The following is a 12,653-nucleotide window of genomic DNA, read 5'->3' as shown; positions in this document are numbered from 1 at the left end:
GGCTGGGGTGGCTGCAGCTTCCCAGGGCATGGTAAGCAGCCCCAGAGCTGCATGGTTCTGGGGCTATTTGCCACCCCACAAGGCAAGAGAGGGGGGGAGATAGGTGGGTGGGGGGAATTGAAGTGTGTGGGCTGCCAAGCGCCCAGATTTTGATCACATGGCTGCAGGAGCACTGCAACGGCCATAACTTCGAGGATCAATTGTAAGTCACTTTTTTCAGCACTGTCACAATTTCAAACTGTCACTGAATGAGGGGCCGAAAGTCAAGGACTATCTGTAATCCTAGATTCAACATCATTTTAATGTGGCTAATTAACACCTATATTTTGTGTAATTTAAGCATTAGGGTTCCTTCTTAAGGAACATTTCCAAATTCTTTAATCTGCCTTTCTCAGATTAAAAATAACTATTTCTAAACAGCTAAAGTATGCTGATATACAGCTGTTACTCTTATTTCATGAAGACAAAAATAAATTTATCTTCTGTTAAATCACTGGCCCTTTAGGTTGGGTAGTATCTACCATACATACAGACATATATGTTATAAACAGGCATGCACATATGCAGAAACCCATGCTTATAGCTCCATATTTGTCTCACTTTGGATTTTCTGAATTTTTCAATATCTTTGCCAATGAATGTTATCAGAGCCTTTATGTGGTTTCTACTGATATCTAAAGTGAGTCTGGATTGGTGTTTTTCAAACTTGGCAACTTTAAAATGTGTAGACTTCAACTGCCCGAATTCCCCAGCCAGCATGTGATTGAAGTCCACACATCTTAAAGTTGCCAAATTTGAAAACACTGGTCTAAGTGAACAAATGACAGGAGAACTTAGTCATTCGATATGCAGTGTGCCACGGGGGGGTGGGGGGGACCCATCTCCTTAGATTCAGCAACTGGTAGCACCCTGTTTAGCTGCAGTAACAATAACCAGACACTTCCAGTAATTGATAATCTCACAGCTATCTAGAAAATTTGACCCATTCTTCCATTTGTAGTAATAGGAGAATACTCTGAAGTCCTCATAATTTGCAAAACAATTTGCTCATGCCAGAAAAGTGCTGCTTACACAAATTACTGAGGACTTCAACAATTGTCCTACATGTACTGTATTCTCCAATCCCATGGCAGAGCATACTACACACGAGTTTCTGCTTTTTACACTAACAAAATGACAAATAATTTCCATCCTTGTGAAGTATACATGCTTTTTTTGCTTTTCAGAGCTCTCCGGAATCTTTCAGTCTGATAAACTTTCAGTCTGATAAATAGCATTGTCGATATATTTTCATTTGATAGTATTTCAGTCCCCTTTGTTCCTTTTAAAAATATTTTCATTCTTTCAAATCATGCATATTGGGAAATCAAGTGCCCCATTTTACAGAGGATATATGAGATCATAGTTTTACAATGCAATCGCCTAAATGGGGTTTGGGCAGAAAACCCACTGAGCATATTATTCAGTCCATTGTAAGCATGCAATGAATTACACCTGTAGTGATTTTTTTTCAACAGCAAGAGGAGTATTTCTAAGTGGACAAGGGATTTAATTCTGTGCCTCTTATCTACCACTCAAACTTGGTAAGGACTTTTTTTTTCAGGGATAAATAATATAATTTGTATGTAGGAATTGAGAAAGAACAGATAATAGTAATAATAAAAAAAACTAACATTGCCTTGGATCCAGAATAAGTTATTCATACTTTAGCATCATTAAAATTGATGGAGTAAGTTAGTCACAACTTACTTAAATCGGGAACCTTCCCCAAATGTTGCCAAATAATGGTGGATATGGATTTTTAAACTGTAATGCAAAAAGGCAACAAACATGGAATTACCCTTCTTATGGCCCAACTCATTGGTCTCTACGTGCAGTTTGCAGCTGAAGGAAAAGGGTCGGAGTACTTCATCCTAGTTGGACTACATTCGAAGTTACAATCCATCACTAGTAGCATTATTTACTTCCCTCCCTTGAAAACAATAGCTATTATATGATAACTAATGCCACACAAAAATTTGCTTTGCAAAAAAGCCTCTTACTGAGGAGTAAGGAGTTTCTTTCTATCTTATTCTTAGGGTACTTGAGAATTTAATTTAAATTTCTCTTAGTAGAAATATTGGCCTTATGTTATGTTATCTCCTAGGAACCCTAGCTAAATACCCAATGGTGAACTCATTCATTGTGTCTCCTGACAGAAGCAGAGGAAGACAGAAAGGCTGCCGAACAAGGGGGAGATCCTTGTATGATAAAGCAAAATATTCATACATAGATCTTGGCCCCCTTGCAACTGAATAAATGCAGGATTACTACTCTTTTTCTGTGAAAAATTCACCAAAAATACCTTCTGCTTTTGAAACATTTTTGTAAATCAATTTCTTTTTCCTCAGTTAATTGTTAGAAAAACTGCAGAATTAACAGCACAAAAACTAAAATTGAGGAAAACATAAAAGAAATAGGTAAGGGTTTGCCTGCTTATCCAAAATACTTTTACTATAATAATGTTCTGCTCCACCAAGCTTTTCCATTGCTTGTCATGTCCTTCTACCTTCCCAAAAGGATTGGGGGGGGGGGGGGATAGGAAAATGCAGTTCAGGCATTTGCAGAAAGTTCAAATTGGCCAAAGTTCAAAAAGGACTTAACCAGTCTGAACAATACCATGTTATTCTACATGTAAGAATTTGCACATCATCTTTCTCTTCTCCTTGAATACCCAGTCCATTCCCTAAAAATAATTTGGAATAAAAGCAGCAAGTTAGATTCTAGAGTCACTACCTTGTTAATTCACCACATTATATGACTTCTAGCATCAACAGATACATGGATGAATGAAATACCAAATACATGGATGAATGAAATTCCAAAATACCATAACTTATTCATCATAGAGAGAACTTCCAGATTACCTAATACCTTTTCAAATGATAATAATAAGCCTGTAAACCCAAATGTATGTATGTATGTATGTATATATGTATGTATTTATTAAATATCTCCCCCCATCTCCTCCCAATGGGGGAATCTGGGTGGTTCACACAAGACATTAAAACCATAAATACATATAAATAACCAACACCTTGAACTGGACCCAGAAGCAAACTGGTACCCAATGCAGCTCGTGGAGCAACAGCATTACATGGGCCCTTCTTGGGGCTCCAAAAATAGCCCACACAGCTGCATTCTGGACCAGCTGTAGCTTCCGGATACTCTTCAAGAGTAGCCCCAAGTAGACCGCATTGCAACAGTCTATCTGGGAGATAACAAGAGCATGAGTGACTGTTCGAAGGGCATCCTGATCCAGGAAAGGGCGTAACTGATGCACAACCCGAAGTTGTGCAAAGGCTCTCCTTGCCACGGCTGCCACCTGCTCTTCAAGCAGAAGCTATGAATCTAGAAGGAACCCCAGATTATGCACTGAGTCTGTCTGGGGCAGTGCTACCCCATCCAGCACCAAAGATGACAAAGTCTCAGATACAGAGGAGCCATTAACCCACAGCCACTCCATCTTACCAGGGTTCAGCTGAAGCCTGTTGTTCCCCATCCAGACCCTTACACCCTCCAGGCACCGCAAAAGGGCAGTCACAGCATCACTTATCTCACCTGGGATGGAGATTTATAATTGCATATTATCAGCATACTGATGATACCTCATCCCATGATGGCAGATAATCTCACCCAGTGGTTTCATGTAGATGTTGAAAAGGAACGGAGAGAGAACCGAACCCTGTGGCACCCCACAGAGGAGGGGCCAAGAATGGGACCTCTCACTCCCTATCACCACTGTTTGGGATTGACCCTGGAGAAAGGAGGTGAACCGGCACAAGACCGTGCCGCCCACCCCCAATTCCCTGAATCATCCCAACAGGATACTGTGGTCAACGGTATTGAAAGCCGCTGAGAGATCAAGGAGAGCAAGGATGGTTGTACTTCCATCATCTCGCTCCCACCAGAGATCATCCATAAGTGCGACCAATGCTGTTTCCATTCCATAACTGGGCCTGAAACCTGACTGGAAGGGGTCCAGATAATCCGTTTCCTTCAGAACCCTTTGGAGCTATGATGCCACCACTTTCTCAACCACCTTCCCCAAAAAGGGGAGGTGGGAGACTGGACGGAAATTGTCCAGTACAGTAGGATCCAGGGAGGGTTTCTTGAGGAGGGGGTGCACCAACGCCTCCTTAACGGCAGCCAGGGTAAATGCTGGAAAGGAGTAAAAGGAGTGAAGACATTGCAACACAATCAGAACATATTGATAGCTTCATACATTGCATTACATCTCAATAAATATTAAATAAAATTCAATACAGTTTTAAAAGACAGGGCTTGTGTTTTGAAAAACAAAGATAACTGTGTGGGTTTAGATTTCAGGGAGTAGTAGTAGTAGTTTACATATGAAAAAATCAGGGAAGCACACAAAATATTGCTTGTGTGGTTCCCTGATTTTTCCATATGTAAAAGAGGACAGGAAAAGAAAAGAAAAACGAAGCTGTTATGGGTATGGGTCCTGAACACTATTCTCAATGGAGGCAGATCACATGTTCAATCAATATGTAAAGTAATGAAATATCAAGGAGCAAAGTAAAATCCATGCATGACAGAACAGGTTTTAATTTGCTCTCATTATATCTCAAGAGACATTTCTATAGACTGCAAAGGATAGATCACATGAAAGATCTCAAGAAGAATTAGTTATAAGGTGCCCTGGTGTTCTTTGTCTCAAACTAAATTTTATATGGCCTTCTACAGCTTTGCTGCTGCCAGTAACCGTTTCATCCTTTAAAAACAAAAGTGAAATCAGCCTAAAAAAGCAGACAGAAAGAGGTTTGTTGGCCTTTGCTCAGCTAGGAGGTTCTTGGAGAACCTTAACTGATCCTGAAAAGTCAGGGAGGATTGGACCTGGTTAGTATTTGGTTTCGAGATCTCCAGGAAATATTGGCAGTGCAAGCTAGATTGGAAAATTAAAAAAATATCCCAGAACAAGGCAATGACAGAACATGATGGTGGTCATTTTTCTGTTCTGATCTAAAATTTACCCAAGTTCATCATAATTTTTAAAGCTCAAATGGCAGGGGGAGGACACAAATCACAGAATACTACTGCCTTGTTATTTCCCCCAACCTCTGTGATTTGAACTCATTGAAAATTCTATGAAGAGTTACCACTGAGTTTTAGAGCCTGAGAAAGAAATTTATTTGTCATGTTACAGTCTTCCGAATCATATATTTAGTTCATTGTTGCTTTTATTATAGACTCATAAAACAGAGCCACAACTCAAGACGGTACAATTACAGCTTTTACATTAATACAACCTCGGCACCCATTCAACATTTAATCAACTATACCAAACCATTTAATGCTTGGGATACTCCTGATCTGTAAATATTATCTTCTAAGTAATTACATACTTTTACATCCTGTAGCATATTTGGTAACGTTTAACGCAGCACCTTCAGCGCATGTCAATGAACATTTCATTTCAGTGGGATGCATTTTCTTGTTGTTCACACTAAACAGTTTCTCTTCCTAACTCTCCCTCTCCCTTCATCCCCTGTTTATATTTTCAGAATGAAAATTACACCCCAGTTAGAGAAAGCTTTTCATTTGTTTGTTTTTATATAATGAGGAATCTGTTTGTGTCCATACCCAAAACTGAGATGAACAAACCTTTCTATCAAATGACACATTCTTTTTTGAAGAAATTTTCTGGGGCCTGCACAGTAGGTGGAGATAAAGGAAATGTGACAGGAAGAGGGTGAAAAGGAGATGGGGACACTAATTATTTCTCTTTCTGACACCTATTTCTTCTCCCCTGCCAAGCATCAGGGAAAAGGGACCAAGATCTCTTTTCAGAATCTGAAATGGATCTCTCATAGAAGACTTTAAGACTAGGTCAGCCAAATTATAGTAGACCAAGGAAAACAGGATGCCCACCCTACTCAAAATAAATATTTCTGAGAATCAAGAGTAATGTTAAGGGGGAAAAAACAGTGATGAAACAGGACTCACTCCCATTTAACTGAGAGAAAGAGAGAGAATCCTTATTTTAATTGTAAGCCTTCTTGAATATATCTTCAGAGGTGGGATATCAGCACCTGCCCTATCATTAGGTAAATAGCGCCATTGACCCATCAATAAATATCAGAAAGAAGCATGTAGTGGTCCTCCTAGTTTCCCAACAGCATCCAATCTTCTCTCATAAAGAACAATTTGTGCACCCCATGCAGCATATTCTGCATCCCACGGACTAGTTTACTTTTACTAGGTGTGGTGTCATGGCCAGGATTGAAGAAACATTCATTTATAAACCCACTTGATTTCTATATATGGAACAAACTCCATATCATCTTGCCTCAGAGCAAATCTTGGACCAAGCGCATGACATTCAGTTGCTAAAACCATTGCCCACTTCACTATAAGAGCCATGCTGGATCCCATCAAAAGTTATAGTGACCAACTACATGCCTATGACAAGACCCAGCTCAATGTGAGTTCACTCAACAATTTTTTTGGATTTATCACTTAGCAGAATTTACCTTAGGGGACCCTATTCTTCCAAAAGCAGATGAATGTCTTTGTTAAATCTTTAGGATAATTGTTCAAAGACTCAGAATGACATATATTTGGAAATTAGGAAGAACACATGAAATTATATCATCATATTGAAGATGCTGAAATAAACTGGGTATGAACGTTGGGTAATCATATTCCTGTGACACTTGCTGAACAAAATTTTATGGCACGATATTAACGTATGTATGATTAATGGAAAGTTCTGTTCATGAAGTGGCTGCTTAGTATTTCCTGTGCTCAGAAGTGCCACAGGGGAGGTCAAAATCTGCAAATTGAGAGGCATGGCGTTAAGAACCAACCCCACCACAAAATGCATATATGTTCAAAAGAGATGGGGCTTGGATCATGACACCACATCCCTGTCTTGCAGATTTTGACCCCTTCCTGTGAATGATATATCTGAGAATTACAAAGGTCTGATTGGTATATTATTCTGTGACAAGTGCAACTGTGAACGCACAGGTATACTATCCCCAGCATAGAAGAGTTTGCCCAGTACTTGTATGGAATTATAATTTATCAACAATGCAAGCCTGAGAGTTACTCAATTGGAGCAGAGCGTGTTACATCTATACATTCTTTATATGGAGGGAAGAGAATTGGAACAGACATATTTTTAATAGGTAGCAGGATTTTATTCTGGTTGAAGTTATTCAGGAAAACAGAAATCATAAATAAAATAAGCAGGCCTTTCCATTTATTTCTGAGATCCCTGATTTCATAACCATTAGCTTTGTCTGACAGCTAGAACTCCTTCATAAAGTGGAATATCCTTGCAAAATATGTTTCCCTTAATTTAGCACATGAATTTTTCCATATTGAGTTATTTTTAGATTTTAGATTCAGTTCCAAGTCATTGTTCACTTGGCGATGCTCATTCCAAATAAGTCAAAGCAGCTAGGGCTGAGACAAGCCAAGAATGATTTTTGTTATTGTCACTGTACAATAAAAGCACCACAAAAAACTATGAATGTGAAATCCAGTCAGAAGTAACCACATTTAATATGGAGCTAAACAAAATATTTACCTTTCATTAAACATTACATTGAATTTTGGAGAGACGTACTTGTTTGTTTAATTAAAATATTTATTGCCCTTCCACTATCCTAAAGCTCTCAGGATAGGCAGGTTTCAGTTTAAATGGAAAGAATAATAAACGGTATTTTTAAAATTTTTAAAAATTGAAATAGCAATAACCAATATTTCATCTTGGATTAAAATTTGTATATATTTTAAAATCTAAATGGAACTCCCTTGGCAGGAATGTTATTATATGTTTTTGAGAAGATATTTTTAATTGGCAGAGTGGTGCATCTGTTCATCCTCACGTTTCAAATATATTATTGCTATTATTGATCTATTTAGCTGTCACTTTCAGTTAGTGGAGTGCCCCTGAGAAAGGCTACTGTTATTCTGATTTTATTAGAGGATTGAAGCTGAGAAATAGGTGTTTCCCAAAGATACCGAAGGATGCCATGGAAGACAGATGATCTGAACATGATTTTTTTTTTCGGATGGAGTTATTGTACATACACACACACTCACAGAAAAACAGTTGTGATCCATCCTGCCTAGACTATACTGAATAAAATAACAGGAGGGAGACTATGTTTAAATATTGACCCCACATTCAGTATGTTGCAAAAGCTATAGTGAATTCTATAGCATGTAAGTGCCTTTAAAAACATGGAGAAGCAGTCTCAGTTGGTGACTCCCTGATCAGCAGACTGTACCCTACTGAATATGGGAGGTAGTGTTTAACCATTGGACTATGATCAGAGAGACCAGTGTTATCTTGGAAGCTCCTGAGATGGCTTTGGGTCAGTCATTAAGTCTCAGCCCAACAGAGCTGTAGCTGTGGGGAACACTTGGAGGTGGGAGTGTTCTGTAGACTACTTTGAACTCCTGGAAGCAACGTTGAATAGAAGCTGAATGATTGATGGATGGATAATATAGTGTGAAAAAATGTGCACTGCCTTATTCCTAAATATCTGAATTGACCATGCCCAAATGAAGAAAGACAACTCACTACTGCTTAAAGTCCAGCTTCTTCAATATCCACATCACACTATACCATCAATACTTAGTCCACTCATATTTAACGCTTAGTAACACACTTTTGTTTTTTGCTGGATTGTATTTGTCCTCTTGGCAGCCAACTGGACTTCCTCTTCCCCAAAGCTTATACCATACAACAGGACCTTTATTTTTATGGAAGCTTAGCTGTGATGGTGGCTATGATGTTCAATAACAAATATTAAAGTCCAATGTAATATTCTGTTGGTGTATTTAGGGACTGGCTGAGTTCATTACTAACATCTATTCACTGCAGAACCTTCTTCATTATCAGCATGAGGCCTGTTTAATCAGGTTTGGACAAAAATGCAAACAGGATGAAAGAGATAGGGATAAAGGAAGTAACCACATAACATGAATGTAATCTTTCTGCATTATATTGAAAATGGCACTGTGTTTCTTTTTTCCCATCATAACAGGCTTTCTTATTTGGCACCAAATGATAGCTGTTTGGAATAATAATAATTGCAAATGTCCTTTGGAGGGAAAGTCATTTTTATTTAGTAAATAGAATGCATGAATAATGAACAATACAAGAAAATTGTAAAATAATTAGCAAGTGGTTCAGAGGTGCTCATTTACAGCTGAGGAAATTAAATATGCAAATACATTATTATCACAGAGGTAGTTAACAGACAAATGAGTGAAAAAAGATGGTGCCTTCTAATTCATCATTGTTTAAAAGACACCTGTGAGTTCTGTCTGAAAATGACAACACTGAGAAATGCAGATGGTTGCATTTTCCCTTCTATCAGTCATTTTTTACACGCTAATTAGATTGGGGAAGGGGGAGAAAAGAATCCCCCCTCTGTAAGATGATTTTTGTTGTTTAAACAGTTTAAACATTACAGAAGAGTCAACCCGATAACAGATTGGAATGTTATATATGACATCCCTCTCTGCAGATTTAAAGAGGCTGCATGAAAATATGCTCTAAGAGAAATAGTTGATCATAGTGCTAAACTGCAGCCCCAGTCCCAAGTACCTTATTGTTATTGCTATTGTTATAATTGTTGTTGTCACAGTTAAAGATCTTTCAGATACAGAACACTGGAATGGAATGGGCTTGTGTGTGTGTGTGTAAATAATATTCAAAAGATTATGGTTCCCTTAGGAACCAAGCAGTAAAGGCAATGGGAGTCTCTTAAAATGAGAAGCAGACTGTGTAAGGTTTCTACCGAATCAACCATGCCTGTGATCACTCATGTTAATCACCTAGTGAACATTAGTCTTGATAGTTCATGTGCTCATTTTATGAAATTATTTTACAGGGTTTGCTTGTGCTGACCCCGTGAAAGAGGTCAAGCTGCAGAGATGTCCGCAGGAGGGTTCACAAATGTCAGGGTGCAACTGGAGCCCTTCCATTTTTTTTACATGTGTTGCATGTGCAATGTGCAGCTTCAATCATACAATGGTAGTTGCCATCTTGACTTTTATGTCTGTTTCTGCAGATGTCCCTCTCCAACTGCATAAGTAAGGCAGTGGTTAAGAAAGCTGGGGCAAAGTTTGCAATGGGGAAAGAAAAGAAAGAACCATCATGTTCTGTCTGAATACAAATGGAGTGGCAGCAAGTTATCCCAAATATCATCAGAAGGGGGTGAATTAGGATATACCAGACAAAAGAAGTTCACTGTCTAAAGCACCATGCACACAGAGAGAATTGCATGGAATAAGACAGTGTCAAAATGCTTCATTAGGCAATTTCCAAATGCTGAAATTTCCTTTGAAGTAGAATGGAATTGAGCTATAACTCAGTTTTTCAGAACATTAGATACAAGTCTGTTTGCTTTAAAATATTTATGTTCGCTTGGAAAGAATTAGTTAACTAATTAACTAGCAATGGTCTATCACTTAATTGCTGTACTTTCCATCAGTCAGCCTTATAACTTGAAATTATTACCCGAGGGACCGCCTCTCCCCGTTTACATCTGCCCGTCCCATCAGATCTGGCAGAGAAGTCATGCTGCAGATCTGCTAGAGAATTATACTTGGCGGTTCCTAGGAGGTGGGTCTTCTCTGCTGTGGTATGCGCCTTCTGGAATCTTCTCCCCCCGGAAGTGAGATTAGCTCCATCCCTCTTAACATTCTGTAAGTCCCTCAAGATCTGGCTATGTGATCAGGCCTGGGGCTCCCAGGGGACTGGGGAGATTTTATGATGGCTCCCTTATTAATTTTATCCTCTCCTGATTTGTGTGCTTTTACAGTTTTTTATGTGTAATTTTTACTTCTTGTACTCCCAGAGTCACCTTGTGTGAGACAGTCGGCTATATACAGTAAATATGATAAATAAATAAATAAATAAATAAATAAGTGTTTGTCGCACAGTCAGCCAGATGTTTAGACTGGATTTTTATCCACCTATCGAGTCCTTCCCAAGGAGCTGGGATAGGCTATGTGGTTGTTTGATGGCTTTAAAGGTATTGTCACAGGATGTAAGCTGTTCCAAGTAAAGCTGCCTTTTGCAACTGGCTGATGGTGATTTTGTCAATGCCGATGGTCTTTGAGTGGAACTCCAGATGTTTTGGGACTGTACCCAAGGTACCTATTAACTATTGGTACTATCTTTGCTTTGTTTCTCCACAGTCATCCTATTTCTATTTGCAAGTCTTTGTATTTTGTGATTTCCTCCAGTTCTTTCTCTTCTCTTCTGCTGCCTCCAGGTATTGCAATGCCCACTAATCAGACTTTTTTGTCTTTCTTTCTTATCAACAATTGTTAAGTCTGGGGTGTTGCGTGGCAGGTGCTTGTCTGTTTGAATTCTAAAGTCCCAGAGCACTTTAGCATCTTCATTTTCTATTACTTTGTCTGCTTTGTGGTCCTACCAGTTCTTGCTTTGTCATCATCATCATCATCATCATCATCATCATCATCATCATCATCTCCTCCATACTGCTTTCCATTAATATGCATTATATGCAAATCCTCAATATTCAGCTGACTACATTGTTTTAAATATAATATATTTCAAACTTTTTAAAATCTTTAGTCTCTCTAAATAAACATTTATATGCAGTTTGGTATTCATTTTAGTCAAGATAATACTGCAACATTCAGAGAAATGAAAAATGCAATATTCATTTGTACAGGAGGAGAAGTTTAAATAATTTTTAGTGGAACCCATAAAAATCAAATTCCTCCATAATTCTTAATGAAAATCACTGTCATTTTTGATCATGGATATTTCGTCCCCTTATTGCCCTATCTCAATCCCTGCATTTGAAGTTAAATATGGATGCATATGTGTGAACCATCTGAGATGCTTCAGGATAACGTTTATAGAAGTGTTATTGCATACGTCTCAGCCTTTCAAAGTAAGCCAGGTCAGGAAACAGATAAGCAGGGAACGCTACTTCAATGTTGCCGAGTATAATAACCAAATCTTGAAAGCCTTCCAAAGTTTCCCTCTGCCACCTTTGATACCAAACAGAATCAAGGTGAGGTTATTTTGAGTTTCATTCTTACACTGTCCACCTTGCTAGGCCTGAATTGCCATTTCTCTTCCTTTCACAGTTCATTCATTCATTTCCCAAGATCTTCTCTACATTCCTTTACAATATTCAGAATGTTACACCACCTGCATTTCAAGATGGAAAGGTATGTGATACATTTTCTAGCAAAAAATGAAATGATTTTTTTTTAATGTTTGAAATTCACCTGGAAGGGAACTTTGATAGAGCTCTGTCAATTAATGCAGGGTTGGGTAACCAAGGGTGGTGGGAAGAGGAGCAGAAAGTAGGTGGGATGATATCACTTCTGTGGGTAGAGGTTTGGAAGGCACTTTGGAATATTTTCTTTTTTGAAAAATATATTATGCCTAGTTTAGGATTTATACTATTATGCATTATTTGTATTTATTCAATGTATACCCAGTTTTTGCTATCTCAAAATTGTGCTGTCCTATTTTCAACTGTCCTGAACAGAGGAAGGTCCTGGGCCTGAGAAAAGGAACTCAGGAACTGCAGAGATTAACTCCTCTGACTTAAGATACCTTAAATATTATAGTGTTT

The sequence above is a fragment of the Python bivittatus genome, unplaced genomic scaffold (genome assembly GCF_059951505.1).
Source record: "Python bivittatus isolate LINGU-HERP-01145 unplaced genomic scaffold, Pbiv_v1 ctg000610_np1212, whole genome shotgun sequence".
Taxonomy (NCBI): Eukaryota; Metazoa; Chordata; class Lepidosauria; order Squamata; family Pythonidae; genus Python; species Python bivittatus.
Note: the sequence above shows the minus strand (reverse complement) of the source record.